General features: G+C 39.1%; 1 pseudogene; it reads left to right on the forward strand.

Annotated features, from left to right (window-relative positions):
* The first annotated feature begins 517 nt into the window (after positions 1 to 517).
* LOC131495565 (large ribosomal subunit protein eL42-like) lies at positions 518 to 863 on the forward strand (annotated as a pseudogene).
* The last annotated feature ends 14,091 nt before the right edge of the window (positions 864 to 14,954 follow it).

Consider the following 14,954-nt stretch of genomic DNA (forward strand, 5'->3'; position numbering starts at 1 on the left):
TATACGATTTCACTCATATGTGGAATTAAGAAATAAAACAAATGGACAAAGAAAAAAGAAAAAAATGAAAAAAACAGATGTTTAACTATGAAGAACAACCTGAAGGTTACCAGAGGGTAGGTGGGTGGGGTGATGGGTGAAATGGGTGAAGGGGAATAAAGGGTATACTTATTATGATGAGTACTGAGTAATGTATAGAAGTGTTGAAGCATTATATTGTACACCTGAAACTAATATAACACTGTATGTTAGCAATGCTGGAATTAAAACATTAATTAACTAGTTAAAACTTTACAAAAAAAAAAAAAAAAAGAAAGAAAGAAAAAAGGCTTCCAGTTATGTTCTCCACAAAGTGATTTAGTATATTAAAGGCTCTGAGAATGCCTGAAGGAAGGAAAATTATTTGACTTTGCTTAGCACGGGAATTCTCAGACTTGTTTATCTAAAAATGTCATCATTATATCTTTGTTTTTAAAAGCACATATTGTCTTTCTTTGCTGATAGCGCTCTCACAACCATGGTGAATGTTCCTAAAACCCACCAGACTTTCTGCGAGAAGTGTGGTAAGCACCAACCCACAGAGTGACATAGTACAAGAAAGGCAAAGATTCTCTTTATGCCCAGGAAAAGTGACATTATGACAGGGAGCAGAGTGGCTTTGTTCGGCAAGCTCAGCCAATTATCCAGAAAAAGGAAAAAAAAATATAAAGAAGACTGTACTGAGGCTTGGATGTGCTGAGCCCAACTGCTGATCTAAGAGAATGCTGGCTATTAAGAGATACAAGCATTTTGAAGTATGAAGAGGTAAGAAGAGAAACGGTCAAGTGATCCAGTTCCAAGCTTCATATTTTGTTATATTATGAAGAAAATAAAATCTACAGGTTATGTTCACTTCATTTGGTTGCAGTTGGTCTTTCGAGAGGGAAATAAATGAGTGTCATCAATAAAATTCCTCTTGTAGGGAAATTTATGCTTGAAAAAAAAGCACATATTAAAAATACTTGGGACTAGTGTTTCATCATTTATGAAAGGTTATTCTAAAATAGTTGGAAAAGGAATATGACCCTCTAAAAAGCTCACAGCTAAGTCCTGATTAGGCAAATCTGGACAATATGGTTCCCTGTATTAACTGGTTACTAACTTTGAGGTAGCTGGTATAACATTTCTGCCAATGAGACTTAGGCAAAGTTGTTGAGAATTCTTAGAAAGGCTTCCTCATTTGGAGCACCTGGGTGGCTCAGTCGGTTAAGCATCCGACTTCTTGATTTCAGCTCAGGTCACGATCTCATAGTTCTTGGGTTCAAACACAACGTTGGATTATGTGCTGAAAGCACTGGAGCCTGCTTGGGTTTCTCTCTCTCCCTCTCTGTCCGTCCCCCACTCATGCGCTCTCTCTCTTGCTCTCTCTCTCTCTCTCTGTCTCTCTCTCTCCCAAAGATAAATATTTTTTTAAACAAGAAAGGCTTCCTCATTTATAAAAAGATACACATATGAAGAAACATTAGCTTGTAATTCATAAGCTATGTTCATATCTCAAACTGGTTATTTGCAAAGAATCTTACAGACAGGTGATATAAGCTGTAGGTATAAAATGACTATGATGAAGCACAAAATTCAACTTCTAGAAACCAACAAAACAACCATATGTTGACACACCACTAGGCACAGAGAACTACATTTGGAGGGTGGAGAAAAAGACTTTCAGGGAGTTACATTATCATCTGCTGCATTTAATCTTACTTTGTCAGGCTTCTTTCTTCAGCTAAGTTTTGGTATAGCTCATTCCTCATATTATAGAACTACAGGATCTTGTTCCAAATACTAGGAGCCATTGGAGACTTGCCAATAATAATGTGTAATAAAATGTGACATATCCATTCAACAAACTTCTAATTTTCAATGTGACACTTTATAATATTCAAGTAATAGTCACAAACATGATGCCTAGTGTCCTTTCCCAAATTCACAATTGGGATTTTGTTTCTGTAGAACTGAAATAACATTTAGGTATTTCTGACACTTGAGGCTGATAAAACTTTGTATTTTTTTTTATTTTTTTTCAACGTTTATTTATTTTTGAGACAGAGAGAGACAGAGCATGAACAGGGGAGGGGCAGAGACAGAGGGAGACACAGAATCTGAAACACGCTGCAGGCTCTGAGCGGTCAGCACAGAGCCCGACGCGGGGCTCGAACTCACGGGCCAGCCCAACGCGGGGCTCGAACTCATGGGCCGTGAGATCATGACCTGAGCCAAAGTCCCAAAGTCGGACGCTTAACCAACCAAGCCACCCAGGCGTCCCTAAAACTTTGTATTTTTATATCCTAACACGGTCCTCTGAATTGAGCAGATATTTACCAAATCCTTGTTGAATTTCATCAAAATTAAAAGTTTAGAGCAATATACTTGCAATAGAACAGTTAATTTACAAATATCAAACAAAAGATAAATTACTTCTAGCTAGAAAATAAAAGATTACTATTTTGAGCTAGTGTCTGAAGAGCACAGAGAATAGTATTATAGGAGTTGTAACAGTATTTGAAAGAATTGGCCCTTCCCTCCTGTAGTTACCCCTATTTTAAGTGCATGTGAAATGTGTAAAGATTTTATGCAGGGAAAATTGGAATTAAGTTTTGAAAACCTAAATTATTATTATATTGTGAAAGATTTTACACATTAAAATATTTAGACTGATGTTGAATAAGAAATGAGAAACAATTTAAGACTGGGAGTAAAGGATGATACAATTCTATGCAATTTTATGTAATAAAGGACAAAGAGTAAAGGCAAGGAAATTGATTACAAGAGTCCACCTGATTGTATTAATTTTAGGAACTGTCTTCAATGGATGTTGAATGAGAAGTCCAGATGCAAGATAAAGGTAAATCAGTAAAACACAAGAAGAACATGACATTGAGGATATAAACTTTGGAGAGAGACTGCCAAAATTGGACTAATTAGTGTCATGGCCCCTCAAACATAGTTGCTTTACTTAACCAAACCAAAGTTTACAAGAGGATAGTAGCCCCTTTTGGTTACATAAAGTGATTTGTGTGATGCTTTCAGCATAATCCTTGGCACAAAGCTCAATAAATGTTATCCTTATTACTATCATCCTATTTTTAAGATATTCAAATTCATCTTTGCTTATGCTCTGTTCCATACAACTAAATAGCCTGAATAAATAAGGCTTGGATAAGTACTATGTCTTTCACAAAAATTTATTAGAAATCAAGTGAATATAAAGGTCAGGCATGCATAAATTGTATGATATGTACATCCTAAATTTGCATATTGAAGTTCAAATGACTGCAAATAAATAATTTTTCTCAAATGAAAATCTCAGAAAGCTAAAAGGTCCTGAATAGATCAGTTTAGGATACTCAAGGTATTGACTAATATCACTGAGATATAAACTGAGGGTAGTTATTTTACATGATAGAAATCACTTTCACTGAAGACAATTATTTCATAAACAATTTTTAAATCATGTTATTAAAATCTAAATGCATCTTTTCTTCTAAAGTCATCATGCTTCTGTACTTACTCTCTACTTATAAATACCATGCACTTGAAGAAATCTATACTGATGGATACATTAAATAGTGATACGTTTTTAGAATGTTTTCCAGCAGTGAATAAATGTATAGAAATTTCTGGCTTCCAGATATCTTATAGGAATATATCATAAAATAGCTTAAAATTCACGTGTAATAGTTTTAATTTTGTAGGAAATACTTTCTTGTTGCTACATAGTTGATAGTCTACTGGCACTTACACTAAAATATTATATTTCATTTTATATTGTGTCTTGTGTCTTAAAATTGTCATTAACTAAGGAAAAAACCTCCTTCTTATATTATGCATTTCAGCAATAAACATATAAAAAAATCACTAATCCCTTTTCTCTAATACATGTGTTTAGTGACAGTTTTGTGTCATTCTAAACAAATAATTTGTTACAAAAATAATATGTTGGCTTCTAATTACTTTAATTGATTATATCTCTGTGATCTTATAACCAAACTACGCATGTAATATGAGAAAAACTGCCAACAACTCATTCTGCTTTTTCCCAAATATATTTTCCACCAATCTTAAATCTTGTTTTCCATTTTCTTAATTATAAGATGTACTAGTTTTTTGGGTTTTTTTTTCCTAATACATTGAAACCTAGATTTGGTCTGTTCGCCACTTTCAGTGACAGTATTTACTAATTTAGCCCTACAAAGCATTATTTTCTGTTTATTCTTGAAAGCTATGATTAGTTTTTACAGGGAATCACTGGTTTTTATATAAAAATAACCCAAAAATCTTCGTAGTGAGTCTTACCATAGGATATCTATACCCAATTTAAAATTCAACATGGCTCTTGAGTTCCGGAAGATGGCGGCGTAGGAGGACGCTGGGCTCACCGCGCGTCCTGCTAATCACTTAGATTCCACCTACACCTGCCTAAAGAACCCAGAAAACCGCCAGAGGATTAGCAGAACGGAGTCTCCGGAGCCAAGCGCAGACGAGAGGCCCACGGAAGAGGGTAGGAAGGGCGGCGAGGCGGTGCGCGCTCCACGGACTGGCGGGAGGGAGCCGGGGCGGAGGGGCGGCTCGCCGGCCAAGCGGAGCCCCGAGTCAGGCTGGCAAAAGCGGAGGGGCCGGACGGACTGTGTTCCGACAGCAAGCGCGACTTAGCGTCTGGGAGGTCATAAGTGAACAGCTCTGCTCGGAAAGCAGGAAGGCTGGAGGACAAAGGGAGGGAGAGCTGCTGAGCCCCCGGACGGACGGCAGAGCTCAGCTTGGCGGGGAACAAAGGCGCTCGCCAGCGCCATCTCCCCCGCCCATCCCCCAGCCAAAATCCCAAAGAGAACCAGTTCCTGCCAGGGAACTTGCTCGCTCCGCGCAAACACCCAACTCTGTGCTTCTGCGGAGCCAAACCTCCGGCAGCGGATCTGACTCCCTCCTGCTGCCACAGGGCCCCTCCTGAAGTGGATCACCTAAGGAGAAGCGAGCTAAGCCTGCCCCTCCCGCCCCCGTGCACCTTGCCTACCCACCCCAGCTAATACGCCAGCTCCCCAGCACCACAAGCCTGGCAGTGTGCAAGTAGCCCAGACGGGCCACGCCACCCCACAGTGAATCCCGCCCCTAGGAGAGGGGAAGAGAAGGCACACACCAGTCTGACTGTGGCCCCAGCGGTGGGCTGGGGGCAGACATCAGGTCGGACTGCGGCCCCGCCCACCAACTCCAGTTATACACCACAGCACAGGGGAAGTGCCCTGCAGGTCCTCACCGCTCCAGGGACTATCCAAAATGACCAAACGGAAGAATTCCCCTCAGAAGAATCTCCAGGAAATAAAAACAGCTAATGAACTGATCAAAAAGGATTTAAATAATATAACAGAAAGTGAATTTAGAATAATAGTCATAAAATTAATCGCTGGGCTTGAAAACAGTATACAGGACAGCAGAGAATCTCTTGCTACAGAGATCAAGGGACTAAGGAACAGTCACGAGGAGCTGAAAAACGCTTTAAACGAAATGCAAAACAAAATGGAAACCACCACGGCTCGGATTGAAGAGGCAGAGGAGAGAATAGGTGAACTAGAAGATAAAGTTATGGAGAAAGAGGAAGCTGAAAGAAAGAGAGAGAAAAAAATCCAGGAGTATGAGGGGAAAATTAGAGAACTAAGTGATACACTAAAAAGAAATAATATACGCATAATTGGTATCCCAGAGGAGGAAGAGAGAGGGAAAGGTGCTGAAGGGGTACTTGAAGAAATTATAGCTGAGAACTTCCCTGAACTGGGGAAGGAAAAAGGCATTGAAATCCAAGAGGCACAGAGAACTCCCTTCAGACATAACTTGAATCGATCTTCTGCACGACATATCATAGTGAAACTGGCAAAATACAAGGATAAAGAGAAAATTCTGAAAGCAGCAAGGGATAAACGTGCCCTCACATATAAAGGGAGACCTATAAGACTCGTGACTGATCTCTCCTTTGAAACTTGGCAGGCCAGAAAGGCTTGGCACGATATCTTCAGTGTGCTAAACAGAAAAAATATGCAGCCGAGAATCCTTTATCCAGCAAGTCTGTCATTTAGAATAGAAGGAGAGATAAAGGTCTTCCCAAACAAACAAAAACTGAAGGAATTTGTCACCACGAAACCAGCCCTACAAGAGATCCTAAAGGGGATCCTGTGAGACAAAGTACCAGAGACATCACTACAAGCATAAAACATACAGACATCACAATGACTCTAAACCCGTATCTTTCTATAATAACACTGAATGTAAATGGATTAAATGCGCCAACCAAAAGACATAGGGTATCAGAATGGATAAAAAAACAAGACCCATCTATTTGCTGTCTACAAGAGACTCATTTTAGATCTGAGGACACCTTTAGATTGAGAGTGAGGGGATGGAGAACTATTTATCATGCTACTGGAAGCCAAAAGAAAGCTGGAGTAGCCATACTTATATCAGACAAACTAGACTTTAAATTAAAGGCTGTAACAAGAGATGAAGAAGGGCATTATATAATAATTACAGGGTCTATCCATCAGGAAGAGCTAACAATTATAAATGTCTATGCGCCAAATACCGGAGCCCCCAGATATATAAATCAGTTACTCATAAACATAAGCAACCTTATTGATAAGAATGTGGTCATTGCAGGGGACTTTAACACCCCACTTACAGAAATGGATAGATCATCTAGACACACAGTCAATAAAGAAACAAGGGCCCTGAATGATACATTGGATCAGATGGACTTGACAGATATATTTAGAACTCTGCATCCCAAAGCAACAGAATATACTTTCTTCTCGAGTGCACATGGAACATTCTCCAAGATAGATCATATACTGGGTCACAAAACAGCCCTTCATAAGTTTACAAGAATTGAAATTATACCATGCATACTTTCAGACCACAATGCTATGAAGCTTGAAATCAACCACAGGAAAAAGTCTGGAAAACCTCCAAAAGCATGGAGGTTAAAGAACACCCTACTAACGAATGAGTGGGTCAACCAGGCAATTAGAGAAGAAATTAAAAAATATATGGAAACAAACGAAAATGAAAATACAACAATCCAAACGCTTTGGGACGCAGCGAAGGCAGTCCTGAGAGGAAAATACATTGCAATCCAGGCCTATCTCAAGAAACAAGAAAAATCCCAAATACAAAATCTAACAGCACACCTAAAGGAAATAGAAGCAGAACAGCAAAGGCAGCCTAAACCCAGCAGAAGAAGAGAAATCATAAAGATCAGAGCAGAAATAAACAATATAGAATCTAAAAAAACGGTAGAGCAGATCAACGAACAAGAGTTGGTTTTTTGAAAAAATAAACAAAATTGACAAACCTCTAGCCAGGCTTCTCAAAAAGAAAAGGGAGATGACCCAAATGGATAAAATCATGAATGAAAATGGAATTATTACAACCAATCCCTCAGAGATACAAACAATTATCAGGGAATACTATGAAAAATTATATGCCAACAAATTGGACAACCTTGAAGAAATGGACAAATTCCTAAACACCCACACTCTTCCAAAACTCAATCAGGAGGAAATAGAAAGCTTGAACAGACCCATAACCAGTGAAGAAATTGAATCGGTTATCAAAAATCTCCCAACAAATAAGAGTCCAGGACCAGATGGCTTCCCAGGGGAGTTCTACCAGACGTTTAAAGCAGAGATAATACCTATCCTTCTCAAGCTATTCCAAGAAATAGAAAGGGAAGGAAAACTTCCAGACTCATTCTATGAAGCCAGTATTACTTTGATTCCTAAACCAGACAGAGACCCAGTAAAAAAAGAGAACTACAGGCCAATATCCCTGATGAATATGGATGCAAAAATTCTCAATAAGATACTAGCAAATCGAATTCAACAGCATATAAAAAGAATTATTCACCATGATCAAGTGGGATTCATTCCTGGGATGCAGGGCTGGTTCAACATTCGCAAATCGATCAACGTGATACATCACATTAACAAAAAAAAAGAGAAGAACCATATGATCCTGTCAATCGACGCAGAAAAGGCCTTTGACAAAATCCAGCACCCTTTCTTAATAAAAACCCTGGAGAAAGTCGGGATAGAAGGAACATACTTAAAGATCATAAAAGCCATTTATGAAAAGCCCACAGCTAACATCATCCTCAATGGGGAAAAACTGAGAGCTTTTTCCCTGAGATCAGGAACACGACAGGGATGCCCACTCTCACCGCTGCTGTTTAATATAGTGCTGGAAGTTCTAGCATCAGCAATCAGACAACAAAAGGAAATCAAAGGCATCCAAATTGGCAAAGATGAAGTCAAGCTTTCGCTTTTTGCAGATGACATGATATTATACATGGAAAATCCGATAGACTCCACCAAAAGTCTGCTAGAACTGATACATGAATTCAGCAAAGTTGCAGGATACAAAATCAATGTACAGAAATCAGTTGCATTCTTATACACTAACAATGAAGCAACAGAAAGACAAATAAAGAAACTGATCCCATTCACAATTGCACCAAGAAGCATAAAATACCTAGGAATAAATCTAACCAAAGATGTAAAAGATCTGTATGCTGAAAACTATAGAGAGCTTATGCAGGTAATTGAAGAAGATATAAAGAAATGGAAAGACATTCCCTGCTCATGGATTGGAAGAATAAATATTGTCAAAATGTCAATACTACCCAAAGCTATCTACACATTCAATGCAATCCCAATCAAAATTGCACCAGCATTCTTCTCAAAACTAGAACAAACAATCCTAAAATTCATATGGAACCACAAAAGGCCCCGAATAGCCAAAGTAATTTTGAAGAAGAAGACCAAAGCAGGAGGCATCACAATCCCAGACTTTAGCCTCTACTACAAAGCTGTCATCATCAAGACAGCATGGTATTGGCATAAAAACAGACACATAGACCAATGGAATCGAATAGAAACCCCAGAACTAGACCCACAAACGTATGGCCAACTCATTTTTGACAAAGCAGGAAAGAACATCCAATGGAAAAAAAGACAGTCTCTTTAACAAATGGTGCTGGGAGAACTGGACAGCAACATGCAGAAGGTTGAAACTAGACCACTTTCTCACACCATTCACAAAAATAAACTCAAAATGGATAAAGGACCTGAATGTGAGACAGGAAACCATCAAAACCTTAGAGGAGAAAGCAGGAAAAGACTTCTCTGACCTCAGCCGTAGCAATCTCTTACTCGGCACATCCCCAAAGGCAAGGGAATTAAAAGCAAAAGTGAATTACTGGGACCTTATGAAGATAAAAAGCTTCTGCACAGCAAAGGAAACAACCAACAGAACTAAAAGGCAACCAACGGAATGGGAAAAGATATTTGCAAATGACACATCGGACAAAGGGCTAGTATCCAAAATCTATAAAGAGCTCATCAAACTCCACACCCGAAAAACAAATAACCCAGTGAAGAAATGGGCAGAAAACATGAATAGACACTTCTCTAAAGAAGACATCCGGATGGCCAACAGGCACATGAAAAGATGTTCAACGTCGCTCCTCATCAGGGAAATACAAATCAAAACCACACTCAGATACCACCTCACGCCAGTCAGAGTGGCCAAAATGAAGAAATTAGGAGACTATAGATGCTGGAGAGGATGTGGAGAGACGGGAACCCTCTTGCACTGTTGGTGGGAATGCAAATTGGTGCAGCCGCTCTGGAAAGCAGTGTGGAGGTTCCTCAGAAAATTAAAAATAGACCTACCCTATGACCCAGCAATAGCACTGCTAGGAATTTATCCAAGGGATACAGGAGTACTGATGCATAGAGGCACTTGTACCCCAATGTTTACAGCAGCACTCTCAACAATAGCCAAATTATGGAAAGAGCCTAAATGTCCATCAACTGATGAATGGATAAAGAAATTGTGGTTTATATACACAATGGAATACTACGTGGCAATGAGAAAAAATGAAATATGGCCTTTTGTAGCAACGTGGATGGAACTGGAGAGTGTGATGCTAAGTGAAATAAGCCATACAGAGAAAGACAGATACCATATGGTTTCACTCTTATGTGGATCCTGAGAAACTTAACAGAAACCCATGGGGGAGGGGAAGGGAAAAAAAAAAAAAAAAAGAGGTTAGAGTGGGAGAGAGCCAAAGCATAAGAGACTGTTAAAAACTGAGAACAAACTGAGGGTTGATGGGGGGTGGGAGGGAGGGCAGGGTGGGTGATGGGTATTGAGGAGGGCACCTTTTGGGATGAGCACTGGGTGTTGTATGGAAACCAATTTGACAGTAAATTTCATATATTAAAAAATAAATAAATAAATAAATAAATAAATTAAAAAAAAAATTCAACATGGCTCTTATATTATTTTTTTCAATAGTTGCAATCTTTACACTGTACTATATAATTTATTACTGGTATTATCCTGGATTACTTGTAGAATACAAAACTACATTTTCAATCGCTTAATACAGCAAAATTTATTTTTGTTTGGTGCATATGCACATGGTTTGGCACAGGAACTTGAACATCACCGTCTCCCAGAGACCCTGGCTAACAGAGGCTCCAACATGACACATATACTCATGATACCAGAGACAGAAAAAGGAGAATGTGGTGACTGGCTTTAAAATCTTCTCCCTCAATACTTCACATATAACTTATTCAGAAAGGAATGCCCGGGTTCCAGTTAGCAAAGAGTGATCAGACTGTCTCCAGCAAGAAAGAATAGGACATTTATGAATAGCCTTAATGATGGCTATACTTCAGGCCAAAAATATTCATATGAAACCTATACTCCTTTTTGTGCACAAAATATAACGATCCTCTTTTTCAAGACAGAAACTAACAAGTTCCACCTAATAGCAGCCTAAAAATTCAAAGCTCAAATGTGATATTTCTTGGTTCAGACAACTTCAAATTTAAAAGATACTTTCTTGGGGCGCCTGGGTGGCGCAGTCGGTTAAGCGTCCGACTTCAGCTAGGTCACGATCTCGCGGTCCGTGAGTTCGAGCCCCGCGTCAGGCTCTGGGCTGATGGCTCGGAGCCTGGAGCCTGTTTCCGATTCTGCGTCTCCCTCTCTCTCTCCCCCTCCCCCGTTCATGCTCTGTCTCTCTCTGTCCCAAAAATAAATAAAAAACGTTTAAAAAAAAAAAAAAAGATACTTTCTTTTGTCATTTCATATTAAATAATTGGATAGAGTTGGTATAATAAACATCTCTGTAATAAACAGGGAAAAATTGAGTCATAGCAGCCACATATCTGTAGCTTTTGTTAAATTTCACTGGGTTGACACTCTGGTGGGCTCCTACAGTAGGCTGAGTTCTACCTTTATAAGGACCTGATTCCAATCCCTTGGAAAACTTTCCTGAAAGAATTGGCTTCATTAGTATGAGGCAAGTTTAGTGATAAAGAACCTTACATTCAGGAATGTCCCCACCCTTGATTAAATGTTGTGCCACCACCATCTTGAAATTTTTAATAATATTATATTTGTTATTTTGTCAGTGCAATTTAACTACAGGATGGAGCTTGCACATGAGCAGAGATCTTGGGTGGCAACAAGCACATGCAGGCTCAGTCTATGGGTTTGCTAGGTGGTGGGGAAGGGGTTAAGGGGTGTTGGGAAACAGTGGGCAATATGTGCATTGAGAATATGTGATCACCCAGCATATACATGCATGCCACAGCATTTGGGGCTTAGGGAGCACAGAGGGTATGGTCTAGGCAAAATTGGGGCTGATAATTTTTTTTTTATTTATTAAAAAAAAATTTTAACATTTATCTATTATTGAGAGCCAGGCTCTGAGCTGTCAGCACAGAGCCCAACAAGGGGCTGAAACTCACAAACTGGAAGATCATGACCTGACCCAAAGTCAGAGGCTTAACCAACTGAGCTAACCAGGCACCCCTGGGCTAGAGAATTTTGATGGTGATAAGGGAAACAACAGCAAAACTAACAGCAGTGACAACAGAGTTATGGCCTAGAGACAAGAGGAGGCTCTGCATGGGAGCAGAACCAGCCCCAAGGCTAGAAGTCATTTTGCTCAAGATTTCCAGAGCATCTCCACAAATTAACTCCCTGGAAGAAAAGAAGCTGCTGGCACTCAGGTAGTAAACTCTGTTAATAAATTATCATAAAACTAAAGTGTGGACATGGTCAAATAAAAAAAAAATCAGACTTCCATAAGTAGACATTTTATTAGAAAAGACTATTGCAATATCAGGAGTGCTCCAAGCTCAGAATCTACAAGAAACTCAAAATCAAACAAACAAACAAACAAAAAGGCTTGATTTTATGAGACAGGGTAAGCAAGGTGAGCACAAACTTCTCAAAGTATCACGGCAAGAGATGCGAGTGAGCAGATAGCATGATCCAGATGGGTTGCCAGGAAATATGTATTTTTGTAATCAGAATGATCCATTACAGGAAGATGTTCCCTTGCATAAGTTTGAGGGTGAACCAAGTTGAGGCTCATGTGAGGAGGAGTAAAACTTGACTGAAGTTGGTCAAGCCAAGTCAGTTTGTGAGTAATGGGCAACTGTAAGTAAGTGGTCAATCTCCTCTGTTTTAGTCAAAGTAGGTCTTTAAACACAATTAGGGATAAATTAGGAGTCACTGTGAGGGTAAAGATGGTCAAAGTAGTTTTCATGGTGGAATGGACTTCATGTTCTTGTTGGCCTTAAAGGACTACCTGTAGCATCTGTTGAGCATGCTGTCAGACTGACTGTTGGAGGGAGTTAGAGATCCGGCACTTGATGAGAGTATGCTTAGGAATGTATTAAAAATAACACAGGCACTAAGTAAGAAAACTAAATAGAAATATGAGGTTTGCATGGAGCCAGTAAGACGATTCAGGACACTGGGGCCAAAGCATCTTTAGATTGTACAGTAAGGACAACAGTGACAATCTAATTTCTCAATTTTCTGTTTGAATATTTTTGGTTATGATATAGACATCCAAGAAGTCCCAGGGAATTTATGCACAATAGTCACTTTTGGCCACTGTGCTAGCAGTCCCTCGGACCTAGAATAATGCCTAAAGGCAGGTGATTGTAGAGGACCACTCATTATAGTCACCTTGGCTTTCTGGAAATGATGGCGATTTTGATAAGACTGCCCACAATCCTAGTTATTTCCTGGAGTAGAGAATGGAAAATGCAGGACTTCCAGTTACTCCTTGAATGGATCATAAAGCAGCTGCTCCAGGCACAAATACACTATCTGCTGCAATACTAACACCTTTTAAGTTTAATTCCAACCTTTTAGCCTCTTGTTCTAAGCCTTGTTAAAAATCTGGTAAAAAAAAGACAGTTCTCATATTCTTCTGGGACTGGGATTTTGTACCTAACTCTCCCACTGTGACACAGTTTTGTAGGCTTTTGGATCAGGTAGTGCCTAGAAAACTCAAATCCAAGGTAACAGAATAGTTAAAGTAAGAAAAGGCAATCTCATTAAAGATTTGATAAAAGCTCATTAAGTTAGCTTGATAACAGGATCCAGTACAATAAATAGGCAGACACCAATAGGCAATATTGCCACAAATAAAATATTTCTTATTAAGTTCTATCCAGGGGTCATGGAAATAACTGTCCCATAGATTTATATTTCAGAGCTTATATTGGCCTTTTTGATGTAGCATTTTCCTATTAAATTAGGAAGAGAAAAGTTCTTGGATTTTTGTTTAAAGGAAGATCAAACCCAAGCACGCCAAGTGAAGTAATGCTTAGGATCATCTGGGTTTATTAGAGCATATAATAAGGCAAGAAATATGTATTCTTACTTTTCCTGATAAAAATGAAAGTATTTTGATTGTTAGCACAGTATGTGTAATTGCAACTAGTTAGGCACGTGAAAGGACCCTTGATAATGTTAGGGTAAAAACAAAGATGGCTCTTTTGGAAACATATTGAAGAAAGTTCATTTTTAAATCTAAAGAGAGAAGCTAAAGGACCCCTGAGTGATAAATGTCTTTAAATCTGAAATGGGTATAGGAACTTGGAGGAAGCTGGAGGCTTCATAAGGGAAATGAGTACATAACCAGAAGTCAGAAATAGGGTTGTGAGGTGTGCTATAAATTGAGTGAAAGAATGGGAGAACAGATTGGATAAGGTGAGAAAAGAGATAATACAAAGACTCATTATTGACTCTGTAGTTGCAGTGGGGGTAGGCAATCATGTGGATAGTAAGGATTATGCTGGAGGAGACAGAGAAGGAGTATATAGCAAAGAAGGACAATAAAAATGGTGAAGATAGGAAATAAAGGAATCCTACATGGCCTTTTCCAAAATCTTGGCAGGAAAGCAAACCAACTTGTATTGTCATCATCATAGTCCAAAGTATTTGAGAAAGCAATCTACCTGCGAGTGCCATCTTCTGATGGATCTGGACAGAGTCATGATTAAGGTCTCCAACTGGAGTGACTACCACTCAGAGTAGCTTCCGTACCCTTCTGGTGAAGCGACATGCATCCAGTTTGGCCCTCCTTAAGTTTGGTAGCAATGCTAGTGGTAAGAAAGATGAAATAAGGGTCTTTCAAACAGGGTTGAATATTGGTCTTCTGATGATATCCTCTCCAGAAAAGTAAGTTTTGAGTTTATAGGTTGTACAGTGATATTCACTGGAAAACTAGAGGAAAGCAGCCTCAACTCATTGATGAGAAGTGTGAATATAATTAATAAGATCCTTGAAGTATTTTACAAGGTCTTGATTGATCATGTTAGAATCTTCAAGAGCTGAGGAAGAATAGAGAATTTTCACAGATCAGCCAGTTACTATTTTATATGCAGACATTAGTGTGACCCAGCAGAAAAAGAGTGAAGAGCAAAATCTGGGCTAAGAGTAAAATCTGGGCTAAGAGTAAAATCTCAGGCCAGTAAAGATTAAGTCTTTTCATCAGTTTAGCAATCTTTAATTTTAATAGCCCATTAGCTCTATTATTCTAAATGATGAGATGA

The sequence above is a fragment of the Neofelis nebulosa genome, chromosome 15 (genome assembly GCF_028018385.1).
Source record: "Neofelis nebulosa isolate mNeoNeb1 chromosome 15, mNeoNeb1.pri, whole genome shotgun sequence".
Taxonomy (NCBI): Eukaryota; Metazoa; Chordata; class Mammalia; order Carnivora; family Felidae; genus Neofelis; species Neofelis nebulosa.